The 22,208-nt window shown below is 38.1% G+C and overlaps 1 long non-coding RNA gene across 1 annotated transcript in view; it reads left to right on the top strand.

Moving 5' to 3' along the window:
* Window positions 1–22,208, top strand: part of LOC116634651 — a 127,894-nt gene that overhangs the window by 5,465 nt on the left and 100,221 nt on the right. Inside the window, exon 2 of the long non-coding RNA XR_004300014.1 lies at window positions 15,885–15,911. This is a non-coding gene — a long non-coding RNA (uncharacterized LOC116634651). The remainder of the gene's footprint in view (window positions 1–15,884; window positions 15,912–22,208) is intronic.

The raw sequence follows: 22,208 nt of genomic DNA, 5'->3' as shown, positions 1-22,208 counted from the left end.
TCTTAATAAATAAAAATATATATATATATAAATTATTTTATGAATTTAGAAAAAATAAAATAGTGCAAAATAAAGTAGAAAGGAACATACTAAAATTAAAAATTGAAATTAGGGATGCCTGGATGGCTCACTCGGTTGAGCGGCTAATGCTTGATTTGCACTCAGGTCATGTTCTCAGGGTCCTGGGATCCAGCCTTGTGTCAGTCTCCGGGCTCAGTGGGGAGCCTGCTTCAGAATTCTATCTCTCCCTCTGCCCTTCCCCCCACTCGCCGCTCTTTCTCTCTCTCAAATAAAAAAATCTTTAAAAAAATAAAAAATAATTGGGAGAGGGGAAAGATGGCGGAGGAGTAGGGGACCCTATTTCAACTGGTCCCCGGAATTGAGCTGGATATCTACCAGACCACTCTGATCACCCACCAAACCAGCCTGAGATGTAAGAAGATCTGGATCTCTACAAACAGAATATCGCAGGCAGTTGGTTTTGAGGTAGGAAGCGGAGAGCCGAGATCCTGCGGGCAGATATCGGAGGATAAACGGAGGTGGGAGGGTGCCTGGCCATGGGTATCCTACACCGCCGGTGAGTGACAGCCTCGCGCGCTGCGGACGGGGCACAGACTCGCAGACCGGTAGCATCGGGAAAGAACTTTAGGGCAGCCCCCGGGGTAGAAAACCAGACCGGCGGGGTCACGCGCACGTGAACTGCAGCCCCCCCAGACAGAAACCGGAGCGACGGTCGCGCGCACGCGAACTGCAGCCTCCGAGATGGAAACCCGGTGCGCCGGGGTCCCGCCCGTGAACTGCAACCCCCGGGGTGGGAACCCGGAGCAGCGGAGTCGCGCGCGTGCGAACTGGGAGCGGCTGGCGGTTTTAGAAGCACAAAGGGCAGAGACGTGCCCCGACCTGGAGGCAGGACTGGGGCGCTGCGGAGGGGCGCACAACCCAGGACGCTGCAGTTTATAGCAGCACGGACAGAAACGGAGACAGTGTGGCCTGGAGAGCTCACTGAAGAACAGACTGAGGTCTCTCTGCTCTGAGGCAGAGGATTGGAAACGGTCTCTTCTGCTCTGACTCGTGGAAGAGACACGGAAAGCCGCCAGGGAAAGGCGCCAGAGAACAAAAGCCCCAAAGACTGATTCCCGCTGAGCCCATCCCCCGCCACAGGGGCGCAGGGCAACTCCACCCAAACAGGGTTGCCTGAGTAACAGTGCGGCAGGCCCCTCCCCCAGAAGACAGGCTGGGAAAACAAGAGGCCAGCAACCCTAAGGTCCCAAGAAAACAGGTGCATCTTGCTTGGGTTCTGGTCAATAATTTGGACTCTATACATTCCCTCAAACACCCATCAACAGAATGACTAGGAGGAGGAGCCCCCAAAACAGATAAGACTCAGAGATTATGACTTATGCTGCAGATTTACAAATGGATGCAGACATAACCAAGATGTCAGAGATGGAATTCAGGCTAGCAATTGTGAAGACAATGGCTAGAATGGAGAAATCAATTAATGGCAACATAGAGTCTCTAAGGGCAGAAATAAAAGGTGAATTGGCAGAACTTAAAAATGCTATCAATGAGATCCAATCCAATCTAGATAATCTAACAGCTAGGGTAACTGAGACAGAAGAGAGAATAAGTGATCTGGAAGACAGTATAATAGATAAAAAGGGAAAAGAGGAGGCCAGGGAAAAACAACTCAGAATCCATGAAAATAGAATCAGAGAAATAAGTGACACCATGAGGCGTTCCAATGTCAGAATCATTGGAATCCCGGAGGGAGTGGAGAGAGAGAGAGGGCTAGAAGATGTATTTGAGCAAATCGTAGCTGAGAACTTCCCTAATCTGGGGAATGAAACAAACATTTGCGTCCTAGAGGCAGAGAGGACCCCTCCTAAGATCAAGGAAAACAGGCCAACACCCCGGCATGTAATAGTAAAACTTGCAAATCTTAGAACCAAGGAAACCATCTTAAGGGCAGTTAGGGGGAAGAGATTCCTTACATACAGAGGGAGGAACATCAGAATAACGTCAGACCTATCCACAGAGACCTGGCAAGCCAGAAAGGCCTGGCAAGACATATTCAGGGTACTAAATGAGAAGAACATGCAGCCAAGAATACTTTATCCGGCAAGGCTTTCATTTAGAATGGATGGAGAGATGCAGAGCTTCCACAACCCACAGAAGTTGAAAGAATATGTGACCACTAAGCCGGCCCTGCAAGAAATATTAAGGGGTGTTCTATAAAAGGAGAAAGACCCCAAGAGTGATCTACAACAGAAATTTACAGGGACAATCTATAAAAACAACGTCTTCACAGGCAACATGATGACAATTAATTCATATCTTTCAATAATCACTCTCAACGTGAATGGCCTAAACGCTCCCATAAAATGGCACAGGGTTGCAGATTGGATAAAAAGACAGGACCCATCCATATGCTGCCTACAAAGACTCATTTTGAACCTAAAGATATATCCAGACTGAAAGTGAAGGGATGGAGATCCATCTTCCATGCCAGCGGACCTCAAAAGAAAGCTGGGGTAGCAATTCTTATATCAGACAAATTAGATTTTAAACTAAAGTCTGTAATAAGAGACACAGAAGGACACTATATCATTCTTAAAGGGTCTATCCAACAAGAAGATCTAACAATGGTAAATATCTATGCCCCCAACATGGGAGCAGCCATCTACATAAGCCAACTGTTAACCAAAATAACGAGTCATATTGATAACAATACGTTAATTGTAGTAGACCTCAATACTACACTCTCAGCAATGGACAGATCATCTAAGCAGAAAATCAACAAGGAAACAAGAGCTTTGAATGATACATTGGACCAGATGGACCTTATAGATATTTACAGAACATTCCACCCTAAAACAACAGAATACTCATTCTTCTCGAGCGCACATGGAACTTTCTCCAGAATAGACCACATACTGGGTCACAAATCAGGTCTCAATCGATACCAAAAGATTGAGATTATTCCCTGCATATTCTCAGACCACAATGCTCTAAAACTGGAACTCAATCACAAGAAAAAATTTGGCAGAAATTCAAACACTTGGAAGCTAAAGACCACTCTGCTCAAGAATGTTTGGGTCAACCAAGAAATCAAAGAAGAACTTAAACAATTCATGGAAATCAATGAGAACGAAAAGACATAGGTCCAAAACCTATGGGATACTGCAAAGGCGGTCCTAAAGGGGAAATACATAGCCATCCAAGCCTCACTCAAAAAAATAGAAAAATCCCGAATTCACCAACTAACTCTACACCTTAAAGAACTAGAGAAAAAGCAACAAACGATGCCTAAGCCACCCATTAGAAGAGAAATAATTAAAATTAGAGCAGAAATCAATGAATTAGAAACCAGAAACACAGTAGATCAGATCAATGAAACTAGAAGTTGGTTCTTTGAAAGACTTAATAAGATTGATAAACCACTGGCCAGACTTATCCAAAAGAAGAAAGGACCCAAATTAATAAAATTATGAATGAAAGGGGAGAGATCATGACTAACACCAAGGAAATAGAAACAATGATTAGAAATTATTATCAACAACTATATGCCAATAAACTGAGCAATCTGGATGAAATGGAGGCCTTCCTGGAAACCTATAAGCTGCCAAGACTGAAACAGGAAGAAATGGACAACCTGAATAGGCCAATAACCAGTAACGAGATTGAAGCAGTGATCAAAAACCTCCCAAAAAACAAGAGTCCAGGGCCTGATGGATTCCCTGGGGAATTCTACCAAACATTCAAAGAAGAAATAATACCTATTCTACTGAAGCTGTTTCAAAAAATAGAAACAGAGGGAAAACTTCCAAACTCATGCTATGAGGCCAGCATTACCTTAATCCCCAAACCAGGCAAAGACCCCATCAAAAAGGAGAATTTCAGACCGATATCCCTGATGAATATGGATTCCAAAATCCTCAACAAAATCCTAGCTAATAGGATCCAACAATACATTAAAAGGATCATCCACCACGACCGAGTGGGATTTATCCCCGGGATGCAAGGGTGGTTCAACATTCGCAAATCAATCAATGTGATAGAACACAGTAATAAAAGGAGGGAGAAGAACCATATGGTCCTCTCAATTGATGCAGAAAAAGCATTTGACAAAATACAACATCCTTTCCTGATTAAAACTCTCCAGAGTATAGGGATAGAGGGAACATTCCTCAAGCTCATAAAATCCATCTATGAAAAACCCACAGCGAATATCATCCTCAATGGGGAAAAGCTGAGAGCCTTTCCCTTAAGATCAGGAACACGTCAAGGGTGCCCACTCTCACCACTGTTGTTCAACATAGTACTAGAAGTCCTAGCAACAGCAATCAGATAACAAAAAGAAATAAAAGGTATTCAAATTGGCAAAGAAGAAGTCAAACTCTCTCTTTTCACAGACGACATGATACTTTATGTGGAAAACCCAAAAGACTCCACCCCCAAATTACTAGAACTCATCCAGCAATTTAGTAATGTGGCAGGATACAAAATCAATGCACAGAAATCAGTTGCTTTCTTATACACTAACAATGCAACTGTAGAAAGAGAAATTAAAGAAACGATTCCATTTACAATAGCACCAAAAACCATAAGATACCTCGGAATAAACCTAACCAAAGAGGTAAAGGATCTATACTCTAGGAACTACAAAACACTCATGAAAGAAATTGAAGAAGACACAAAAAGATGGAAAAATATTCCATGCTCATGGATCGGAAGAATAAACATTGTTAAAATGTCTATGCTACCCAGAGCAATCTGTACCTTCAATGCCATCCTGATCAAAATTCCAATGACATTTTTCAAAGTGCTGGAACAAACAATCCTAAAATTTGTATGGAATCAGAAAAGACCCCGAATCACCAAGGAGATGTTGAAAAAGAAAAACAAAGCTGGGGGCATCACGTTGTCTGATTTCAAGCTATATTACAAAGCAGTGATCACCAAGACAGCATGGTACTGGCACAAAAACAGACATACAGACCAATGGAACAGAATAGAGAACCCAGATATGGACCCTCAACTCTATGGTCAAATAATCTTTGACAAAGCAGGAAAAAACATGCAATGGAAAAAAGACAGTCTCTTCAATAAATCGTGCTGGGAAAATTGGACAGCCACATGCAGAAGAATGAAACTCGACCATTCTCTAACCCCATTCACAAAGATAAACTCAAAGTGGATGAAAGACCTCAATGTGAGACAGGAATCCATCAAAATCCTAGAGGAGAACATAGGCAGTAACCTCTTTGACATCGCCCACAGCAACTTCTTTCAAGATACATCTCCAAAAGCTAGTGAAACAAAAGCAAAAATGAACTTTTGGGACTTCATCAAGATAAAAAGCTTCTGCACAGCAAAGGAAACAGTCAACAAAACAAAGAGGCAACCCACAGAATGGGAGAAGATATTTGCAAATGACACTACAGATAAAGGGCTGGTATCCAAGATCTATAAAGAACTTCTCAAACTCAACACCCAAAAAACAAATAATCAAGTCAAAAAGTGGGCAGAAGAGATGAACAGACACTTCTCTGAAGAAGACATACAAATAGCTAACAGACACATGAAAAAATGTTCATCATCATTAGCCATCAGGGAAATCCAAATCAAAACCACACTAAGATACCACCTTACACCAGTTAGAATGGCCAAAATGGACAGGGAAAGAAACCACAAATGTTGGAGAGGTTGTGGAGAAAGGGGAACCCTCTTACACTGTTGGTGGGAATGCAAGTTGGTACAGCCACTTTGGAAAACAGTGTGGAGGTTCCTCAAAAATTTAAAAATAGAGCTACCCTATGACCCAGCAATTGCACTACTGGGGCTTTACCCCAAAGACACAGATGTAGTGAAAAGAAGGGCCATATGCACCCCAATGTTCATAGCAGCAATGTCCACAATAGCCAAACTGTGGAAAGAGCCGAGATGCCCTTCAACAGATGAATGGATAAAGAAGATGTGGTCCATATATACAATGGAATATTACTCAGCCATCAGAAAGGATGAATACCCAACTTTTACATCAACATGGATGGGACTGGACGAGATTATGCTCAGTGAAATAAGTCAAGCAGAGAAAGTCAATTATCATATGGTTTCACTTATTTGTGGAACATAAGGAATAACATGGAGGACATTAGGAGAATGAAGGGAAAAATGGGCGGGGGGAATTGGAGGGAGAGATGAACCATGAGAGAGTATGGACTCTGAGAGACAAACAGGGTTTTAGAGGGGAGGGGGAGGGGGGATTGGTTAGCCCGGTGATGGGTATTAAGGAGGGCACGTACTGCATGGAGCACTGGGAGTTATGCACAAACAATGAATCATGGAACACTATATCTAAAACTAATGATGTAATGTATGGGGATTAACATAACAATAAAAAATTTTAAAAAAAGAACTAATGATGTATTGTATGGTGACTAACACAACATAATAAAATTAAAAACTACAAAAAAATAAAAAATAAAAATAAATAAAAAATAATCAAAGTTGAAATTAATAAAGTAGAATATAGAAAACAGTAAAATTTAAAATCAAGACTGTTTAACATCTATAATATACAGATGGTTCCTGATTTAGGATGGTTTGACTTACGATTTTTCAACTTTACCATGGTGAGAAAGGTAATAGGCACTCAGTAGAAACCGTACTTCAAAATTTGAATTTGGATCATCTCCAGGGCTAGTGATACATGCAGCTGGGCAGCAACAGTGAGCCACAGCTCCCAGTCAGCCACATGATCATGAGGGCAAACAAATGATATACTTAAAATAATTCTGTGCCCATACAGTCATTCTGTTTTTCACTTTGAGTATAGTATTCAACATATTACACGAGATATTCAACACTTTATTATAAAATAGGCTTTGTGTTAGGGAATTTTGCCCAACTGTAGGCTAATATAAGCGTTCTGAGCATATTTAAGGTAGACTAGGCTAAGCTATGATGGTCTGTGCATTAGGTGAATTAAATGCATTTTCAAATTATGATGGGTTTATCAAGATGTAACCCCACTGTAAGTCGAGGAAGACCTGTAATGGGAGATACCTCATGAGATTTATTAAGAATAAAAGTGAGTAAAAGGAAAAAAGAAAAAAAAATGTAAAAGAAGAAATAACTACATACATCACACAGATATAAAATTATGAGATAATACCAGGTATAGCTACATGAAAATACATGACAGAAAGGATGATTAATGTCCCTAAAAATAGAAAATTTCCAAAAAAGTACTCACACTACTAAAGAGTTTAGAAAAGTAATGAAAGATTTACCTTTGGAAATTATAACAAGTACTCTCATTTCTGATAACATCATGGACTACATACTGTGCAAAATATTTGCTCTTCAAAACAAACAAAAAAATCTGTTCTTTAAAAGATACTTTAAATAAAATAGAAGCCAATGCATAGACTTGGGATAAATATATGTAATACATATATCTGTTGAAGATATGAATCCCGAATATGTAAAATACACTTAAAATCAATAATAAAAAGATAGTATTTTAAAATGAAAGGATTTTACCCTTTCGGATGAGTTTTAGAAAATTGAGCAAACCATTCACAAAGTAGGATATATAAACTACTAAGAATATGGAAATTTGATCAACAGTTTTTTTCCCATGAAGGAAATGCAAATTAAAGCTCAATGGGACATTCCTTCACACTCATTAGAACAGCTAAAACTTAAGACTAATAATGCCAATAGTTAGCAAAGTTTCAGAGCAATAGGTACTTTCCGAAATTGCTTGTGGCGATGTAAAATGGTAGAACTACCTAGGAAAGCTATTTGACAAATCCAATTCTATGTATTTACCTAAGTGAATTAAAAACGTGTATTCATAAAATAATTTTACAAGGATATACATAACAGCTTTATTCATGATATCTAAAACCTGAAATCAACAAAATGGCTCATAATATGTGAATTTGTAAATAAACTCTGATATAATCAGAGTGGATTACTACTCAGCAGTATAAAAGCAACAAATTACTGAAACTTCCAAAAATATAGATGAATCTCAACTTTTTAAATTTTTATTATTATTTGCTAAGAAGAAGCTACATACAAATGCCAGAGAAAAGAGAGAGTACTTTTTGTTTAATTTCATTTATATGAAGATCAGGAACATACAAGATTAGTTTATGGTGATAAAAATCAGAACAATGACTATCACTGGAAAGAATAATGAGAGAACTTTCTGAGGAAATGTAATGTTCTATAAGTTGATTGAGGTTGTGGTTACATGGATATATACATTTGTCAACCAGGACACATGTAAAATAGTATTCATCAAATAATTATTTGTAAAAGCAAAATCATAATTATCATTCATGACAACAATTTAGAAATATGCTAAATATCCATCAGTAAAGAATGATTAAATAATGCCTAAAGAAATTATAATATAATACTATAGTGCAATACTATAACTCAGTAAAAAGATGAAGAATTACAGATATGCACAACAATATGAATGTCTTTCAGAAACAAATGACAGAAAAAACTATGCTGCAGAAAAATACATGTGGCACTATTCCTGTTAAGTAATAATCGAATCCATGCCAAATTAAGCCATATATCTTAAACATAAATACAAACATCGTAAAGCGATGAAGAAGAGCCATAAAGTAATAAATCCAAAATTTGGAAAGGCGGGTACTGCTGAGTTGGAAGAAAAAGGTTATGCATGTAAGGAACACAGGGATTTTCAAATGTTTTGGAAATGTTTTTTTTTTTTTAGCTTGGCAATGGGTCCATAGCTATTTATATTCCTTTATATGTGTGAAATATTTAATGATTTATAAATTGGGGTGAAGAGTCACCAGAAAAGATTGTTTTAAGTCTGAATGTTATTCAAATTCAAGGAATGCAATTCCATTGTGATTAAAATTGTTACAAAATATAAACAGCAATAGAAATCTACCCAAAACCTGATAAGAGAAGCATGAATTAGAAAACTATGAACCGTCTCATTTATTAGTCTTGAGTTAATATGGAAAAAATGTTAATTCTTCAAATATTGATTATTAAATTTAATGAAATTTCAGTTAGAATCCAAACAGAACTGTTATGGGAATTAGATAAAATGATTTAAACTCTATATGAATGATTAAATAAATAGGAGTCAAAATAGGAGATGTAATCAATAAATTGGACCACTATAATACAACTTATACAAAATAAATTCCAAATGGTTTTAAAAAGATTCTGCACAAATATTTTAGAGATTACATATTCAACCTGGGTTTCTGTGAGAAGCCTTCTTAAACAAGAATGGAAATCTAGTTGCCAGAAAAGAATAAATAGGCATGTTTGATAATGTAAAAATGGAAAACTTTGTATAGCAAAAGATCACATTTTCCCAAAACCTGAGAGGCAATACAAAGGTAGAATAAGAGAATTGAGGATCACTTATATTGTTTCTAACCCTGCTCTCTAGTATATTATATACTGAGTGAATTATTTAATAACTATAATTAGATGAATGCTTTAAACTCAAATGAAATCATCATTCATTTAATTTACTCAACAAATATGTTTGGGGTACTTTTTATGTTCCAGCCCTGTTTTATTGGTGCTGGGGAAACAGCAGTGACTAGAACCAAAGAAGAAAAACCTGCCCACATGGAGCTCACATTCTGAATAAGTAAAATATATAATGAACAAAATAATAAGTTAATTGTATGTTAAAGAAAATATGTAGGGACGCCTGGGTGGCTCAGTTGGTTAAGTGTCTGCCTTTGTCTCAGGTCATAATCCTAGGGTCCTGATATCGAGTCCCACATTGGGCTCCCTGCTCAGTGGGGAGCCTGCTTCTCCCTCTCCTCCCTGCTTGTGCTCTCTCTCACTCTCTCTGTCAAACAAATACATAAAATCTTTAAAAAAAAGAAAATAATATGTAAATATGTAGTATGTTAGATAATGATAAAAGCAGTGTAGGGTGTATGTTGTGTGTGTGTGTCTGTGTGTCTGTCTGTGTGTGTGTGTATGCAAAATTCTAGACAGGGTGTGCAAGGAATTGTTCACTGAAGGTGACAAGTGAATTAAGACCTGAAGGGAGGAAGAAAACAAGTCATGTGAATATTCAAGTTGAGACTATTAGAGACAGAGGAAAGAACAAGTTCAAAGGCAGTGAGTAGGGAACATGCTATGTTTGTTGCAGGAGCCACAGAGAGGCCAAAGTAGTTATAACGTAATGAGCTAGGTTGGGGGCAGTAGAAAAGAAGGGATAAGTGTTAAAGACAAAGAGGTAACTGGGAACCAGATCAAAACTATCCAGGGTAATAGAAGAAAAGGCAGAATATATAGTCATAAAAGCAGATTGCCTGAATTAAGAAGAAATCTCAATAAGCTTGTGGAAATTCTCTTGCATGGGTTTGTTTTCTTAGTGAAATAGAAAGCAGATTGGTTGCTGAGATTGAACATGAGGGAGGAAATACTGGAGATTTGTAGGAGGAGACGGTATCAGTAAGTCATCATTGTAGGTGATGGAGAGAGTGAATGGAACTATAGTACCATTGAGCACTCAGAACACAATTGAGGTTTGTGATTAGAAATGAGCTCAGCTTGCATTCCCACCAACAGTGTAGGAGGGTTCCCCTTTCTCTGCATCCCCGCCAACATCTGTCATTTCCTGACTTGTTAATTTTAGCCATTCTGACTGGTGTGAGGCGATATCTCATTGAGGTTTTGATTTGGATTTCCCTGATGCCGAGCGATGTTGAGCACTTTTTCATGTGTCTGTTGGCCATTTGGAGGTCTTCTTTGGAAAAATGTCTGTTCATGTCTTCTGCCCATTTCTTGATTGGATCATTTGTTCTTTGGGTGTTGAGTTTCATAAGTTCTTTATAAATTTTGGATACTAGCCCTTGATCTGATATGTCATTTGCAAATATCTTCTCCCATTCTGTCAGTTGTCTTTTGGTTTTGTTGACTGTTTCTTTTGCTGTGCAAAAGCTTTTTATCTTGATGAAGTCCCAATAGTTCATTTTTGCCCTTGCTTCCCTTGCCTTTGGCGATGTTTCTAGGAAGAAGTTGCTGCAGCTGAGGTCAAAGAGGTTGCTGCCTGTGTTCTCCTTTAGGATTTTGATGGACTCCTGTCTCACACTGAGGTCTTTCAACCATTTTGAGTCTATTTTTGTGTATGGTGTAAGGAAATGGTCCAGTTTCATTCTTCTGCATGTGGCTGTCCAGTTTTCCCAACACCATTGTTGAAAAGACTGTCTTTTTTCCATTGGACATTCTTTCCTGCTTTGTTAAAGATTAGTTGACCATAGAGTTGAGGATCCATTTCTGGGCTCTCTATTCTGTTCCATTGATCTGTGTGTCTGTTTTTGTGCCAGTACCATACTGTCTTGACGATGACAGCTTTGTAATAGAGCTTGAAGTCCAGAATTATGATGCCGCCAGCTCTGCTTTTCTTTTTCAACATTCAGAGTCTTTTCTGGTTCCATACAAATTTTAGGATAATTTGTTCCATTTCTTTGAAAAAAGTTGATGGTATTTTGATAGGGATTGCCCTGTATGTGTAGATTGCTCTAGGTAGCATTGACATCTTCACAATATTTGTTCTTCCAATGCATGAGCATGCCACTCTGGAAAACAGTATGGAGGTTCCTCAAAAAGTTGAAAATAGAGCTACCATATGATCCAGCAATTGCACTCCTGGGTATTTACTCCAAAGATACAAATGTAGGGATCCAAAGGGGTATGTGTTCCCCGATGTTTATAGCAGCAATGTCCACAATAGCCAAACTGTGGAAAGAGCCAAGATGTCCATTGACAGATGAATGGATAAAGAAGATGTGGTATATATATACCAAGGAATATTATGCAGCCATCAAAAGGAATGAAATCTTGCCATTTGCAATGACATGGATGGAACTGGAGGGTATTATGCTGAGTGAAATAAGTCAATCGAAGAAAGACATGTATCATATGACCTCACTGATATGAGGAATTTTTAATCTCAGGAAACAAACTGAGCATTGCTGGAGTGGTGGGAGGGTGGGAGGGATGAGGTGGCTGGGTGATAGACATTGGGGAGGGTATGTGTTATGGTGAGCGCTGTGAATTGTGTAAGACTGTTGAATCACAGACCTGTACTTCTGAAACAAATAATACATTATATGTTAAAAAAAAAAAAAGAGGAAGATAGCAGGAGGGGAAGAATGAAGGGGGATCGGAGGGGGAGAGGAACCATGAGAGACTATGGACTCTGAAAAACAAACTGAGGGTTCTAGAGGGGAGGGGGGTGGGGGGATGGTTTAGCCTGGTGATAGGTATTAAGGAGGGCACGTTCTGCATGGAGCACTGGGTGTTATATGCAAACAGTGAATCATGGAACACCACATCAAAAACTAATGATGAAATGTATGGTGATTAACATAACATAATTTTAAAAAAAAAGAAATGAGTTCAGAAAGCATTGTGTGTGTGTGTGTGTGTGTGTGTTTCTCCAGCCACACTCAGTACAAATTATGTGCCAGAAGAGACAGGGTTGGATTTAACCAGGTTAGTTGTTTTCCATTGGGATTTGGTACAATGAATTGAAAAGGAATGGGGGAGTTGGGAGTGTATGTGAGGGAGTAAATATAACTAACTGAGGAAGTTAGCTGTGTAAACGGGAAAGTGGGGACATACGGGTGATGAGGACCATAAATACCTGGTAGGCTCAATAATTTATAGGTCCTCTGGGGTCAAGGGTTGTTGAAAATGGGGTTTATAAGAGAGTGAGTTGAAAACGTTAGGTGTGGTCATTATAGATTGACACAACTGGCGTGGGGTTATAGAAGAAAACAACTGCATTTCTCACAAAGTTTAAAGATAAAAAATAATATCTATTTGAGATTCATGGAAGTTCCAATTCAGTCATTTGTTTTAGGCACAGGTTTGAAGAGACACTTTGTACAATATTAAGTTGTACTATTTGATAGCAAGCTCCTCAAAAAAAACTTGCTAAATATATTATTAATCTTCCATAGCTCTGTTTTTCATCATTTTTTTCTAAAGCATTTTGGAAGCCATTGATATTATTTCTTGAGAATGATATCATTTTATCACCTCTGAGTATAAGGTTATTTTATATGTTTTAAAAATACCCCTTTCAAGCTTCAATACCCATTTGTTTATATACATATAATCTATATGTTTGTGTTTATGTCTATGTGTTATATATGTGTGTCTTTATGATTGATAATCCCTTTTTAACACTGATTCACAAACTTCATATTCATATACTTTAAAAATATTTAAAAAATTTAAAAATCCCATAAATTAACCTCTCCCATCTACTCTCATCTACTTACCATTTTTCTGCAATGTTCACTTTCCATTCCTCACATGGTAAGGTTTCAATACCAGGACTTCAGCCCTAATCTAACACTTATTTTTGGCTGTTGAAGACAGCATGTAGGTCCTCTGTTTTAGGGAACTTGAATATGAAGTCACCTTGTTATGCTATAAATGTTTGCAGAAATATAGATTTTTGTAAGCATAGTTAAAATCATTTTTTCTATAAAGTTTTAATTTGAATTAAATTCCTATTTCCTCTATGCACATAACCTCTAAAAAATCTCTTTAGAATTTTAAAGTTTTGCAGGGAGGAGGGAACTCAGATCATTTGGTTTAGCATATTGCATAATCTCTGCGAAATAATAAATGTTCTATTTGTTGTGTACTCTATTTTCTTACAAGACAGCCATGAAATATATTAGCATGTTAAAAATTCTGGGAAGTCCTGTAGCAAAGAAATCTGACCAAATTCAATACAGCTTTTCTCAACATAGTTGATACCAAAATTACTACCTGTCTTTGTTTTTTGCTGAACACCTATTGACATCCCACTGAACAAATTCTTCTCAGAACGGTTTAAGATCTGCTGTTCTCTCTATAGATGAATAAGCAGAGACATGGTGTATTGATAGGTTTTTCTGAAGTTATATGACTATTTATTAGCAGAAAGGACTAATTTGGACTCCCAATTAAGTGCTTCTTTCTTCCTGCCATTTGTCTCCTGGTACTTTCTTATCCCCAGTACTGTACTGAGCCACATTGAGGCAAAAGGAAAAATCTGTAACACTAATCCTGTTCTTATTTAAAATGCTGATATTTTGGGTTTTTATTTATTTGCATAATTTAAAAAATATTGATTAAAATTTATGTATCTTGATTACTGAGTTTTTTGTTGTCCCTTATATTTTGTGCCTGAGTGCCCCATTCACCTAGCCTAGTTCTGGGTTGGATTATCCCAACAAAACTGTATGTATCTCCAGTCTGGCAACATCCAAACGATTCCATATTCCAAATTATTTAAAAGTATGATGGGGTGCCTGGGTGGCTCAGTCAGTTAGGCATCCAACTCTTGGTATCAGCTCAGGTCTTGCTCTCAGGGTCGTGGGTTTGAGCCCCACATTGGGCTCCATACTGGGCACAGAGCCTACTTAAAAATTTTTAAAAATTAAAAAATTAGTCAGGTCCCCACATCAAAATCCAATCTTTGGTTACTCTCATTCCTCACATTTGTAGATAGAAACATACCTACTATTTTCTGCCCTTTTGTTCTTGGAAATGAGAGTATCCCTCCAGTTTTTTGCTTATTAATTTATAAATACCATGTAGTTTATTGCACACTTTCTGAAAGTCTGAGATAATTAACCACCCGGATCTTACATTAACAAGTTCCTACGTGCAAGGGAATAAACTTGGAGCTGAGATTACATCTACTAGTTCCACTTAATGAAAATTCATATTCACCAGCTCAGTGAACTCTAATACAGCATGCCCCAAAGTGTGTTTCAGAGAAGGGGATGTTAATAGGTTTTGGGGTGGAGGAGGGATGTAATAATAAAATTAGTTGGATAGATAAAGATCTAAAGGAAACTAAAGAGAGTCTTTATTTCAGGACTTCTCAGAGCCTTTAATATGTTAATGTTCTTCAGGAATATGGAAAAACAACAACAACAACAACAACAACACCTTACAGAATGCAGTGTTTCCTAAACATATCTGACTGTAGAATCTTTATATATGTCAGCTTTTGCATAGAACATCTGTCATGGCACTATTGTTCCACATCATGTTTGGAAAGCACATCTCAAAGAGGCTAGTCAAGCTTAGATTTTGTTTTCTAGAAAGTATTTTTCAGATGATGTGTCATTAATATTCAGTGGTTCCCTTTTGTTCTCCACTAGCGGTTCACTTATCCCAAAGACCAGCCAAGACTCTTCTTGCACATGAGAGAAATACTGAAAATTAATTGTTTTACCAAGTGGCAATTTATGAGAATAGACTTTATTTTTCTGATCAGCACATCCACATTTTCACAGGCGAATGTTTTTTTCTAACTCTTGGGTAGCTGGTATCCACCTAATGAAAGAGTTCCCCTAATCAGTCATATTTGGGACAGCTGATCTGTTTCTCCCTATCGGCTCAGGTAACTCTGACCTGTTTGCTTCAAAAGAAACTTGGAAAAATTGGAAAATCTAAACCTCCTTCCTTGTTACACCTCTGTTGTTTTCCACATACAATGCACCCTTTCTGATCTGGCCATGCCTGAGGTCTGGAAGACCTCTTATTTTGCTGCTTTTCCGTACTCTCAGAGACGCTGACAAAAAGAATACCTTGCCCCCAGAGCCAATTATTAATTGGAAAAGAAGTTAATAGTGATCTGCTGAAAATTTAATATGCAGTCTAAACCTGGTATTCTTGAAAATGTGTTTGAGACTAATTTTATATTTTAGAGAAATTTTGGATAAATTCTGATAATAGTACTCTCAACTGCAGGCAAAGATCCAATACTAACCACAATTTAAAATCCTCACCTCTAACTGCCTCTCCATTTCTTTTGTTTTTAGGTGTGGACACTCTGATAACATGTCAAGGTATGGTAATGAAACATCGTCTTTTCAATAACAGCACAACAACTACCCATAACACACGTAGACTTATTAACATAAGTTAGTTCTCATCTCTGAGCATCCGGTCGTAGTGTATTCCCTGGCCACACACGTGGCCCCTGTTTGGATTAGAAAGGCATTTTCTCATCTTTAGCAGCACCACTTTAAGAGTTTGAGTTTTCCAAAGCGAAATAGGTAATTGTTGTTTATAAAATATTGTGATGGGACAGAGTCTGTAACAACTAAAAACACTGCCGTGTTTGCTGCAAGGCATGAGGAGACCGTGACACAGCTCATTTCCTCAGCCCAGCTCTCTTTGCCGCCTTGTACAACACTTATTTCAAAGCACGCCACAGCTTAGAACTGTCGTGATCCCCATTAATATAAAATCATTGACCCCTGCTCCCGCTGGTGCGACTAAATTACATTCTGCTGCTCAGCGGCAGCCGCACATGGGGCCGGCGCTTTTAGTCATCCTCAGGTGCCTTGATATCCGCGCAGCCCCTCCCACGCCCAGGGTTTGCCTTTAATGAGGATTAGGCACCTTCAAAGATCTAGGAGGACCCACTCCCAGGATGGAAGCCTTTCTAATGGCATCTGGGCTTATCGTAGGCAGTAATTTAGTCTCTCGGAGGAGACTGAAGAGAGATTCATTTCTCGCCTCTAAGAAATTGCAAGAATGTGTGGTTTTGTGATTGGCTCCCCCTCCCCCACCCCCACCCCCGCTCCACCAGTACAAATTCAAGAGCATTATGCTTAACAATATCGTGTTTTTGTAAAACCTAGAAGGTAGATGTGGTAAAACAATATCCCAAATGATGGCATATGCCAGCTGAGGAAATTCCTCTTTTATGCTACATTAAGTGATGTGCTAGTGATGGGACTCCACCCACTCACGGATGCCCCACAGTCGTTTCAGCTTTGGATTTCCGGGTGGTGGAATTTCCTTACAAAAGGATTGATAACCTGATCCGGAATGTAGTCTGTCTTCTCATTGTGTGGTCTCCCTTTGCCACAGCTCCTGACCCTCTCGGGCCTGCCCTTCCATGTGGTTCCCTTGCTCTCTGAGAATGAGGGGATCAGGGATTCTAAACCTTCCCACAGTGGGTGTGGAATTTGCAGGAATGTTCTCTGTGCTGCTACCACAGTCACTCCTGCCTTGACTGTTTGGGGACAAAGCTGCGGAGTTAGGGGATGAAATGTAGAAAATAGTCCTCAAACATAGCAAACATACTTTAGGTCATCAAAGTCCTCCCTTACAAAAATCGCAGAAAAATGAAAAAAGTAATTAAAGATCACTCACATGTGGTATTAAAATAAGCGTGATTATGTGAATGTATATACATATTTTCACACAATTATTTGCAGTGTGTTTAGATAAGTTCTTTATATAGCAAACTGTTACTCGTAAAAAGCTCAGAAATAGTGTAGCACCAGAATAAAATCTGGTATTCGAAGTATTATTTGTGGAAGAATCGGATGTTTTTGTCTGGCGAGGGAAGGAAGCTATGTATTAAAGTAAAGCTGGTGAGTTTAATCCAGGAGAATCTGAACTCTGATGAATCAGTTGGTTTTCTCTGTTATATTTGTAGTGAGACAAAATCATGAAAGTTTCTCAATCTAGTAAATGTCAACATCTAATTTTTAGTTTTAAGTATATTTTGGTAAGAAGTGGTGCCTTCACTCAGTCAGCGTGCACATTGAAGCCCGTCAGCAGCATAAAGTGGGACAAAATGTAATCAGCGCTGTGTTGGTCATACTGACTGTATATGGAGACTTTGTCTGAATTTTCTACTCTGATTCCCATCAGAAGAAGCAAATTAAGTTTTAGGCCATAGGGAGTATCTGAAGAGAGTTTTCACTGACTGCAGAGAGGTTAAATGGTCTACACTATTTAATTACAAATTTATAAATACTCTTTGTTGATAAAAATCCATTTTAAATAAAAGTGCACAAAAGCCAACAATAATAAGGAAAAATGGGAAATTTCTGAGGGTTGAATTTACCTCTGTGATACATAAATACATATAAATAATATGAAGAAAAATAAGTGTGTTCACTATACTTTTGAAAGGACTTGTTTTTTGGTTTCTGAAATTATTTTTCCCTGAGGTTTAATTGTATTTCATGAAATTCAGGATCTGGATTAACAACTTGCTTCTGAAAGCTGATACCCAAACAGAGGGCTTTCTTTCCAGAAGGGTGTCCTAACCCCAGTCACACGTCTGCTAATTTGGCCTTTCTCTTAATCTCAGAAGAACTTGCTGAACAGAAGTGAAACTATGCACGTGCTAATGGCTCATGCTCTGCAAACTCCCCTCTCTCCCCGAGAGTGTCTGGTGTGCAAAGCTGAGCTGGAACAAAGATACACTAATTATTCCCCATTAATTTGTCTGCTTGAATGGTCCTAAATACCAGAGTGATTAATTAGCGCAAGGCAGCCGGGGCAGGATGTCACACCCTTCTCTGCATTTAAGTGTCTGCAAGGTTGTGCTCAAGTGTTGACAACAGCATATCTTTAATTTTCTCCAAGAAGAAAAGTTTAGTCAGTACAATTAATTTGAGCTTGGCTGGCTTGCAGGAATAAATGTAACATGTGGAATGATATTACTGCTGTATAGGCATTTTTTTTTTTTTTTTTTTTGCCTCCATAGGGTACAGTAAAACTTTTTTGGCAACTCGGTTATTGAATAGTGTATTTCTATAATTGTTTCAATTTGGCTTAATTACTTTTGTGCATTTTGCAGCAAAAAACATGGATCATAAAATAGTAAATTATTATTCATAAAAGTCTGGGATGGCTATAGATGAATGTATAGATAAGAATTAGAAACAAAGAACGGCATTAAATTTGGTATCCTTTTAACTATGCGATTTTCTCTTGTGAATTGAAATGTACATCAATGCTATCAAAAATAATTTGAGACCACTTAACCCCTGGAAGATACGAATCAATTTATTCAAAAATAAGTAACAGGAAAGTTTATTTGGCCTGATTTGGGGGGAGGCAGGTTTTGCTGAGATTTTAAGCTTTCTGAATGATATTTTGCCTTGATTAGTCTTCCGACTAGCAACATATATAAATCAGTTGTAAAGAAAAACAGTCTAACAAGTGATGTTTAACACTTTCATTATATTCTCTTCTTTTTTGTAATTTTGTTTGTCAGAGTGCTTTCTTAAGAAAAAAATTAACTCCATTCTAAAACAATTATATACTGTTTAGAAAAATAAAATGAATCAAATAAAGTAGCTGCTCCTTTTACTATTCTCTCTCTTTTTAAGATCAAACTACAAACATAATTCTGGAATAGAAACAGAATACTATATAATTGGGAAGTAGTGTGTTTCATCTGTTGCATTATATTTCCTTGCTGTTACTGAAATTTCAATTAATTCATTTTGCTATGGGCATGCTGTTTTGTTTTGTTTTGTTTTCAAACAGTGGAAAGAGAAAAAAAAATCAGAGTGCCATGCAAGCATGGATGTTCTCATCTTTTCTTTCTCAGTCCTCCTCAAGCTCTATACAGGCCCAAAAGGCTATTCAGCAGCAGGGGTGGGAGCACCGAGGGAGGGAAAGGGTCACCTCTCCCATCTCTCCATGTATCTCATTGTTCTGCACTTGTCAATGGATTTCCCACACACCATCTCCAGCCACTCTGCGCCTCATCCCAGCGGCTGGTTCTATGACCTCCACGACATTATTCTCTCTTCCTCCACTCCCCACATCTACACTTTTGTTTTCTTTTTTACTCTTTCCCAGACTGTGGTTACTCTAAGACCATCACTCTGGCTGTATAGGGTTGTAGAAAATATTTGTTGGAACAACTAAGCGCAAAAGTTTCTCAGCGCAGCGATCTCGGGCTCCTACTGCACTTATTCTCGCCTTCCCTCTCTTCTCTCACCTCCAATTTCTCCACAAGTTTTCACGGTGTTTATTCGCTTTTCATTGAAGCAGCGTGCGTCATGAAAAAAGCATGGTCTCTGGGCTGGAATCTCAGTTTTACTACTCATTAATTGTGCAATTTAGAGCAAAAAAAAAAAAAAATCACTTAACCTTTTGAGCCTCATTTACAAAATAGGATTATTAATATTTGCTCCGTGGAGATGTAATTGAAATAAGAAATCTGATTCCTCATCCACTTGTTTAGCAGTCTGTTACTCTAGGTAAAGCAAAGGTAACTATTTTCTTGGTGTTTCATGGTTTATTAAATATTTGCCATACTTGCCACATCTATGGCAGGGCATAAAATTATTGGCTGTATTTATACTCAACTGAAATGATGTAAGTGCCATTCATGGGTTTTGCTACTTTTCCACTGCCTCAAGAGCAGATAAACCTGGGAACAGTTGGAATGGTGTTGGGCCTCTTTATATCAAAAGGGAAACGTGCTTTCACTGAAATTTCTCACTTTAACTTTGAGACATGTTTGTATCTTTGAAGAGAGAAGAACCACTAAAAAGCTGCGATAGTCAAAGCTAAATACCATCAATTTCTGCTTCCCACATCAAAAGATGGAATCTAGTTCCTCTCTTGAATCTTGCCTGGATTTAGTGACGTGCCTTTTCCTATAGAATGCTACAAAGTGAGGTCCTGGGATTTTCAAACTAGGTCTTAAGAAGCTTTGCAGTTTCCCCTGGATTGCTTGGTATGCTTGCACTTATGATGCTTCCTCCACGAACCTGTAAGAAGCTACATGGAGAAGACACATGTCAATGCTCTGGTCAGTAGCTCTAGCTGAGCTCCCGTGTGACATCCAGCAGGAACTGACCACCATCTTGGATGTTTAGCCCAATCAAACCTTCAGGTTACACCAACACCAGTCACCACTTGTTTACAACCTCATGAGAAAGCCCAACTGAAAAATCACCCAGATTTTGCTGTGTTCATTTAATTCACAGACATGTGAGAGATGATACTAAATGTTTCTTTAAGCCACTAAGACTGGGGATGATTTGCTATATAGACAGACTAATGAAACAACAACAGAACTGCATATTAGCATAATTTAAACATGGTACGTCATAGTGGCAAACCAAGATAATATTCACAGCTAGAACTTGAATACTTGAGGGAGGAATTGTATTTGTGTGTATTAGCTGGCTTCATTCATTCATTCATCCATCCTTCACTTGGCTACCATGAGCCAGAGTTTTTGTTTGATACATACACTGCAGAATTTTTATAAACAAAAGTTTATAAACAAAAGTTTATAAACATTAGTTCCCTGATGTATATTGGTTTAGAAATGTGCATCACCAAAATGATTTTTATAAATAAAGGAACAGGTTAAAAATGTACATCTAAATGGTTAAAAAAACATTATAGATCATTTTAAGAAATGAGGTGAGATATCAGATTTTGTGCTATAACGGTTTATCCTTAACAGTAAATTACTCTGATTCCTAAGGACAAAATATCCCTGTACAGAGATTATAGTTGTCTGCGTTTGTAAATATAGAATGTGAGAACTAGAAGGGAAAACTCTTACTAGCTGTTAAGACAATGACATTTATTTTCCCCCACAATTCCTTGATAAAATCATCCTAATAGTGGGGGCATTAGTCTTGATCTTTCAGAAAGATCAGTGCGAATACCATCTTATGTGCTATGGACAACACTGGTCACACAAATCACATCTTTTGGGAGAGAGAAGATGAAAACAATTTAATTTATGGACTTGACTTTTCCAGAAAATACACATTTTTTTCTTTTGCTTCTTGCCTTTGGCCTTCTTTGACAGTTCCATCTGATTTTCTTTATCACCTTTGTGGGCTTGTTCCCTGCTGGACCTTAAGTTGCAAAGCTCCAAGAGGGAAATAGTTTATCAAAACAGCTTGTGTATCTTATAAAGTGGAAGTGACAGAGGGTGGAATGTTTGGACATCAAGCAGCTTGTAATATCTAAAGCAATGACACACCTCCCCTCCCCTCGTTTCACTTTAATGAGAACTGCGTACTTAGAGCCCAGGAAAGGAAGAGAGATAGAAGGTGATTTTGCTTTGCAAAAATAAATAAATAAAATTTTAAAAGCCCATGCTGAAAGAAGCAGTGAGCAGTGTACATGGTAATTGTGCTAGGCATAACCAGCCAGATCTCTTGAACACTGACTGACTTTCAGGAATTCCTTCCCCATTGTCTCCCAACTGTTAACATTGTTATGATGTAAAGGAGAACATAACCCAAGTAATGAAAAATTTTCCCTCTTCCAATAGAGGATAGTTTTGAAAAGCATTTATTTTCTTCTGCCAACTGAGAGGCTTTTTGAAACAGTGTTTTAATGTC

This window comes from Phoca vitulina, unplaced genomic scaffold (assembly GCF_004348235.1).
Source record: "Phoca vitulina isolate PV1807 unplaced genomic scaffold, GSC_HSeal_1.0 scaffold9, whole genome shotgun sequence".
Taxonomy (NCBI): Eukaryota; Metazoa; Chordata; class Mammalia; order Carnivora; family Phocidae; genus Phoca; species Phoca vitulina.
This window is presented reverse-complemented; position numbering and strand designations above follow the sequence as displayed.